This window comes from Zingiber officinale, chromosome 9B (assembly GCF_018446385.1).
Source record: "Zingiber officinale cultivar Zhangliang chromosome 9B, Zo_v1.1, whole genome shotgun sequence".
NCBI lineage: Eukaryota > Viridiplantae > Streptophyta > Magnoliopsida > Zingiberales > Zingiberaceae > Zingiber > Zingiber officinale.
Window position 1 is genome coordinate 42,745,594 of NC_056003.1, and position 8,110 is coordinate 42,753,703.

Below are 8,110 nucleotides of genomic sequence, written 5' to 3' on the forward strand. Positions count from 1 at the left end.
GATCCACTGATCGATTGGGACATCTGGATCGATCCACGGATCGATCCAGAGGCTTTCTGTTCGCTGGGAAAAGCCTGGATCGATCCACTGATCGATCCATCTCCTGGATCGATCCTCTGATCGATCCAGCACTTGGTTTTTGCCCAAAACTAAGTTCCAAGACTCCCAAACCAACATCTGGTCATCCTTGACCTGTTGGTACATCATGCCTAGCATCTGGTCACTCCCTTGACCTGCCAGGACTTCCCACCAAGTGTCCGGTCAATTCCTTTGACCCACTTGGACTTTTCTCGTCATGCCAAGTATCTGGTCACTCCCTTGACCTACTTGGACTTTCCTATTCAGATGTCTGGTCAATCCCTTTGACCTATCTGTATTTCCTCGTGCCAAGTATCCAGTCAATCCTTTGACCTACTTGGACTTCCCAACACCAGATGTCCGATCATCCTTGATCCATCTGGATTTTCCCTTGCCTGGCTTCACTCACCAGGACTTTCACCTAGCTTCACTCACTAGGGTTTTCCATCTGCCTAGCTTCACTCACTAGGTCTTTCACCTGGCTTCACTTACCAGGACTTTCACCTAGCTTCACTCACTAGGGTTTTCCATCTGCCTAGCTTCACTCACTAGGTCTTTCACCTGGCTTCACTCACCAGGATTTTCCTTCTGCCTAAACTCCCAGTTAGGACTTCCCAGTCAAGTATTCGGTCAACCTTGACCTACTTGACTCTTCTTCAATTAACATCTTATTGTCAAACATCTAAACTCAAACCAAGACTCAGCTTGGTCAACCAGGTCAACCTTGACCTGAGGGATGTTGCACCAACAATCTCCCCCTTTTTGATGTTTGACAATACCACAATAACACTTACAATACCACATGTAAGTTAGGCTAATCCCATATCCTCATTCTTCATGCCACTAGGTAATGAAAGCATAAGTTAAGCTCTTCATTCTCCCCCTAAGAGGGCAAACTCCCTCTTAGATAATGAAAGCCTAACTGACTCCCTTTCACTAGTCTTTTCATTCTCCCCCTATTGGCACACATCAAACTCCCCTATAGGGCACACTCAACCCATCTTCAGGCACACATCAACCCATGTCTCAATTTCGGGTATACTTCAACAAATCCATTGTTGAAAGACTCTCCCCTGAAGAGTTGCTCACCGTTGTTCACAACATCACTCGTTGTGATCAACACGATAAAGAAGGTCTCATACCCTTCATTCATCCTTAACTTCTCCCTCATTGTAGACAAATACTCCACCCTGAGCATTTTCTAACCACGTGAGTTCCCACTTGAACTAATGAGGATATCCACTCCCCATTTCAAGTTCAAAAGCTCATACATGAGCATTTTCCTTAAAAGAAGGTTAACCACCTTCCAAGGTTCATGAAAAGATAATTTTTCATGTCTTTAAAGAGTCCCTCCCCCTAAAGACATGGTGGTAACTTCTGTCATTGCACCAACAATGACTTGGAATCCCTAAGCCTTTAGGAAACCCAAATTTAAAAGTTTTGAGGTTCAAATATTCAAAATTTGAAACAAACCTCAACCTAAACTTCAACTTAGCCTTCCTTAACCAATCCATCCTTGTTTTCACATGAAAACACCCGTTTTATGTATACAAATGTATTTTTAGGGGTTTGGAATGGTTACCTAGACTCAATTAGGTTTAGAGTGCTGAAATCAGACCTTCCCAGCCAAGATCAGCATCCTGGATCGATTGGAGTTGGGTTCCAATCGATTCAACCTATTTGAATCGATCCACTGATCGATTCAGACTACCTGGATCGATCGGCTGATCGATCCAACGAGCTTCTGCTCGCGGGAGAATTGCCTTCTGAATCGATCCACGGATCGATTCAGGCACTCCAATCGATCGATGGATCGATCGGAGCTCTGATAGTTGCTGAAATTCCATTTCAGTCAACTTCAGAAACCCCTAGAGAATTCTACAAAAATCCAAAAATCGTGAAATTTCGTGTAGACATTATTTAGGGCATACTTAATCATGGAAAAATAGTTTTCTATGAAAATACTTTATATTTTCAAAGATTGACACAAACTTAAAAACTTGCAAAAATTTTAGCGTTTTCTTCAAGTTTGTGTCTAACTATTCAATGGTGATTACTATCAAAAGATAGCCTTCACCAAAGTTTTCCAAAAACATTTTCAAAACCAATATCCCATCATGTTCCTTGGGCATAATGCACATGACTTGTACATTAGCTTTCCCAATGATGGGAAAACACATAACTATGTGTTTTGATGAACTTAAAACTCAAAAGAATGCACTAAATCAACATCTTGAGTTTTGTTCATCATCCTAACATCTCACTTGTATCTAATGTGCACTGAAACACATGCAAGTCATCTTATAGGTCTTTGTGAGATGTAAGATTTTGGTTTTGCCCTATTCTAGGGATCATGCATATCTATCTAGGCATTTTGAGAGGTAGACATCCACAAAGGATGTTACTTGTTGATTTACTTGTTAAACAAATGTCACTTGTTTATTCCACTTGTTGTAAACAAATGCCACTTGTTTAACTAATGTCATATGTCCTTAATTTTTAAGGAAATAAACATAATGCATGATAATGTTATGGCATACATCAAAATAAAATAGCTTTCAAAAGAAAGATTCCTATAACTACATGATGTATGTATGGCATGACATGGTATTTTTGTATTTTTCATGATAAGTCATGAATGCAAAATACAAATAAGATAAAATATGATGTCATGGCATATTATGAGCAAACAATCATGGCAAGGTTTAGCATAAGTAAAATATACCTAGATTACCTATCTAAGTATCGTTAATCTTAGCTAATCCTAAAACTTAAACCCTAGATTGCCCAAAGTGCTTCAAGAAAATGCCAAAGCTTAAATTGACATTTCTAATTCCCTTGATTAATTTATGTCAGTCGAAAGTAAGCATATCCTCAAATGTTGGCATATTTCATTTTTCCACAAGAGTAGCACTTTTAAATTAAGGCCCGGATTACCTTAAATTTACTAAGAACATACCAAAATCCCAACTTGGTAGTTCTTATGAATTTCCCAATATGTGCCATTTAAGATTAAAATCAATTTTTCCACCATTAGGCACATTTTACTCTTTCAAGGAGTAAATAATAATTCCATTTCATTTTCAAAGGTTAACAAAAACCTTGAAAATGCTCCTTGAGTGTCAATTTCCTCAAAGTTGGGTTAACTACCCTTCTAATCGGAGTTGACACTCTCTAACCCATCTATGGGGTAGAGAAGATGCTCCTAGGAACCCAACACCTATTGGTGCTCCTTGGATGCTCTAGGTATTCACTAGGGATAACTTCCCTAGATACTTTCCTAGTGACCTTGTTTGGCTTCTTGGAGGCCTTGGTCACACTTTCTAGGTCAACTCTAGGGATAGCCTCCCTTGTGACCTTGTTTGTGACTTTCTTAGACTTCTTAGAAGCCTTAGTCACATTTATTGCAAAAATACTCTTAGGGATGACTTCCCTAGTATTTTTGGCTTGACCACTAGACCTAGGGTTTGTTCCATAACTATATGGAACTCTATGGTAAGAGGGCACATCCTTCTTAGCCTTTGGTTTGTATCCCAAACCTCTATGGCCATTGGATGGCTTTTGTACCCCTAAACCTAGGTTATGCTCTTTTTGCCCTAATAGGATATTTTCCATCCTTTTTAGGGTCTTTTCCATTTTATCAAGTCTTGACCTCAAGACTTGATTTTCCATCACTAAGTCCTTAGTTTTTGTTTTTCCATTAAGTTCATGAGCATTTTTGTTTCTAGGCTTGTAGCTACAATCCTTAGAGTTCTTGCCTAGACTTTTACCTACATTCCTAGCCTTAGGTGTAGTAGTTTTGGCATGTAGGGCCACATGCTTTTCCTTAAAGCCCTCATGCTTCCTATTCTTATGGTAAATCGCATTAAAATGATAAAAGTTAGAACTATCATGCTTTTTACCATAATGTAAAGGGGTAGGCTCAATAAATGTTACCTTCTTCTTTACCTTGGAGGCTCCCCCTTGACTAATGCCTCCTTGAGCCTTGACCATCTTCTTCCCCTTGAGGCATTGACTCCGGTAATGCCCCTTTTGATTGCAAGAGAAGCATATGATATGCTCCTTGCTCTTCTTTGTTCCGGGAATGGTCTCCTCGGGCTTCTCCTTGCCCTTTTGCGTCACTTGACCCTTCTTCTTGGCCAAGTTGGGACACTTGCTCTTGTAGTGTCCACTTTCCCTACACTCAAAACATATTATATGATTTTTATTTTTAATTGAAACATTTATACCTTCTTGTGTAGGGATGGCATTTGCTCCTCCATTTGCTATTTCTTGAATTTCGGAGGTGGCACCATCTTCTTCTTCTTCACTTGACCCGGATGTAGAAGCTTCTCCTTCTTCTTGATCCGGCGTCACCAAGGATTGCTCCCCCTCAATCCTAGAGGTGGAGGCTTCATCATCTTGAACATGAAACAAGGAGTATGCTCCCTCCTTGTTCCCTTCGTTGCATTCCCTTGAGGATGAAGCTTCTTGGATTTCCTCTTCTTCGGAGGTTGAGCATCTCTCAACCTCGGAGTCCTCCTCTTGGTCTTGCTCTAAAGAGTCACCCTCTCTGGATTCTTCATGATCTTGTACAGTGGAGGGGATCTCTTCATGAAGCTTGGCCAATTTGCTCCATAGCTCCTTCAAACTCTCCAATTTTGCAAAGGATGGTGCTTGGCAATAAATTGACCAAAATCTTGGTCACTTTGTCATTTGCCTCGCACCTTTGGACTTGCTCCGGGCTCCATTTGCTTTTCTTTAGAACTTTGCCCTTTGAATTTCTTGGAGCCTTGAAGCCTTCCATTAGAGCAAACCATTGCTCTATCTCCATCATAAGAAAATTTTCGATTCTTGATTTCCAAGAATCGAAACTCGTAGAAGTGTATGGTGGAGCCACCCTTGTGTCAAATCCAAGCCCATCTTGGAATTGCATCTTGAAGTTGAGCTTGATAAAGTCTTGAACTTGAAGAATTTGCTCCAACTTCTTCACCCTCTAGCTTTTCTTGATATGCTTGACCCTTCCGGCGATGATTCCGGTGAAGAGCGGCCTCGCTCTGATACCACTTGTTAGGACCAAAAGTAGCTAGAGGGGGGGTGAATAGCTCGTCGCGTGCTCGTTGCTCGGCGTTGCTTGTTTCTTCTAAGATGTGCAGCGGAAAATACAGAAACAAATCACACAACGCTAACAAGGTTGGTTTACTTGGTATCCACCTCACAAGAGGTGACTAGTCCAAGGATCCACACCACGCACGCACCCTCCACTATGAAAACACTCCTTTTCGGTAACTACCGAGGGCGGAGAAGCCCTACAAGACTCTCAGTACAAGAAGAAAGGAAAGGGAAACAAAATACAAGCGCAAAGCTTACAATGAGTACAGAAAACCCTAACCCTAGCTTCTCTTCTTGCCTTTGATCCGCCTCTTGACTTGGAAAGCTTCCAAGATCCTTCAAGAACTGGCGATCTGATCTTTGAGAGCGCTGTGGAGGAGTTGGCGAGAGATCTGGAGTGAATCGGTGAAGAGATGCCGCAGCCATCGCACGCCTGCTTGACGCCAACGGTCGGAACCCGATCGATTCAAATGTTCCCAATCGATCGGGAGGCTTTGGATCGATCCACGGATCGATCGAGCGCCTCTGCGCTATGGAACCGCTGGATCGATCCACGGATCGATCCGGCTCGCGCGAAGCGGCCGCGTCCCAATCGATCCACCGATCGATTGGGACATCTGATCGATCCACGGATCGATCCGAGCTTATTGGAAAGCTCGGATCGATCCAGCGATCGATCCATCTCTGGATCGATCCTCGATCGATCCAAGCTTGGTTTTGCCCAAAACCAAGTTCCAAGACTCCAAACCAACATCCGGTCATCCTTGACCTGTTGGTACATCATGCCTAGCATCCGGTCACTCCTTGACTGCCAGACTTCCCAAGTGTCCGGTCAATTCCTTTGACCCACTTGGACTTTTCTCGTCATGCCAAGTATCCGGTCACTCCCTGACCTACTTGGACTTTCCTATTCAGATGTCCGGTCAATCCTTTGACCTATCGTATTTCCTCGTGCAAGTATGCGCATCGATCCTTTGACCTACTTGGACTTCCCAACACCGGATGTCCGATCATCCTTGATCCATCTGGATTTTCCTGCGGCTTCACTCACCAGGACTTTCACCTAGCTTCACTCACTAGGGTTTTTCATCTGCCTAGCTTCACTCACTAGGTCTTTCACCTGGCTTCACTTACCAGGACTTTCACCTAGCTTCACTCACTAGGGTTTTCCATCTGCCTAGCTTCACTCACTAGGTCTTTCACCTAGCTTCACTCACCAGGATTTTCCTTCTGCCTAAACTCCCAGTTAGGACTTCCCAGTCAAGTATTCGGTCAACCTTGACCTACTTGACTCTTCTTCAATTAACATCTTATTGTCAAACATCTAAACTCAAACCAAGACTCAGCTTGGTCAACCAGGTCAACCTTGACCTGAGGGATGTTGCACCAACAAAGCAGAATATGCAGCTAGCGAGAAGGATGACACAGGAAGTCAGTCGACGAGCTTGGTGTATCTGAGGGACGAGGTGCTACGGAAGAGTACACCGGCAGACGAGAAGAATGCACGTGACACTTCCGAGGGATAAGAAGCCAGAGCAGAAGACTACTTGAGGAGAAGGCCGGAGTTGGGTTTGGTTAAACTTAACTCTGGATGGCCGGAGAATCACCCAAGAGATTGGATCAGTAACCGGATAAGTCAACTCTATGTTGACTTATCCAGACACCTGGACCAAGTCTAGGTGCCTAAACTCCACACACCCGAACTAGCCTAGTACTGAACAGGCGTCTCTTGGAGACATTGTAGCGGATGATGATCCAATGTCCACGTCAACAACACTCTAAGCGCCTGGACCAATTCAGGTGCCTGAGTTTTGATAAAGTGTTATCATCAAGCCGTTGTGAGCAGATAAGGTGCACTGTGGAGGGCACCCTGACGCACTCTAAGCGCTCGGAGTTGTCACGTCAACTAACGGTCAAATCTGACCATAGAGCTATAAAAGGAGAGCTTGTTCTCCTTTTCGTACGACATACTTTCTATAATCTCATTTCTAATTCTGTGCTTTTAATTTACACTTTCAACGATTGTACGAAGCTTTTTCACCGATGAGGATTCGCTCGTAGAAGGAGATCTTAGTGAGCTTTCATCGCCTTGGATAGAGGATTGCAAACCAAGTAAATATGGTTATCTCCTATTTCCTTTTTATGCATTTCATTTTACTTTAATTAAGTGAGCATTTTTTTTAAAGTCCAAAGATCGAGAAAAGTTAACTTTTATTTCAGATAATTCACCTCCTCTCGCCGGTCGCACTGGGACCTACAAGAAGTTCTAATTTTGATTGCAAGCTATTCAACCCCCCCATCACCGGTCCACAATGGTCCAACACTAATTGGCTAACGACTAGTGATCATTACGGGAGCTAGGTGGATAAAGGGACTAGGGAGGACTAAACAGGGTTGATATCTTGCAATGGTTGGCCACCGAGAGGCTGAGAGGGATGGAGGGTTGGGCGATGGATGACAAGCAATGGGAGGAGGGGAGGGCTGAGGTGGGTCGAACTTCGTTGTTGGAGTAGTCGGGCTTGAGCAGATGTTCCGTGTTTAACAGTTAGGATTTTAGAAAATTTTCTTTTAAATACCGATTCTAGTATATTAATCGGCTACTCATAACATAATAGTCGACTAACATGAGTTCAGTTTAATTGGTTAATCAATTTTTTATTTTTAAAATCTAGATTGAACTAAATAAATCAAAATAATCAATTTTTATTTAAAAGTATTCATAAGGACATCTTTAAATGGCTCGACTCTTAGGGTCTGTTTGGGAGGAGGTGAGGGAAGGGGAAGGAAGGGGAAATAAGGGGAAGAGAAACTTTGAATCTTGTTTGGGAAGGAGTGAGAAAAGGGAAGGAAAGGTAAGGAAGGGTAAGTTTTAACCTTCGTTACCCATGGAAAGAGAGATTTTCTTACACCCCGAATTGGGGTGTAAGGAAGGGAAAGGGAA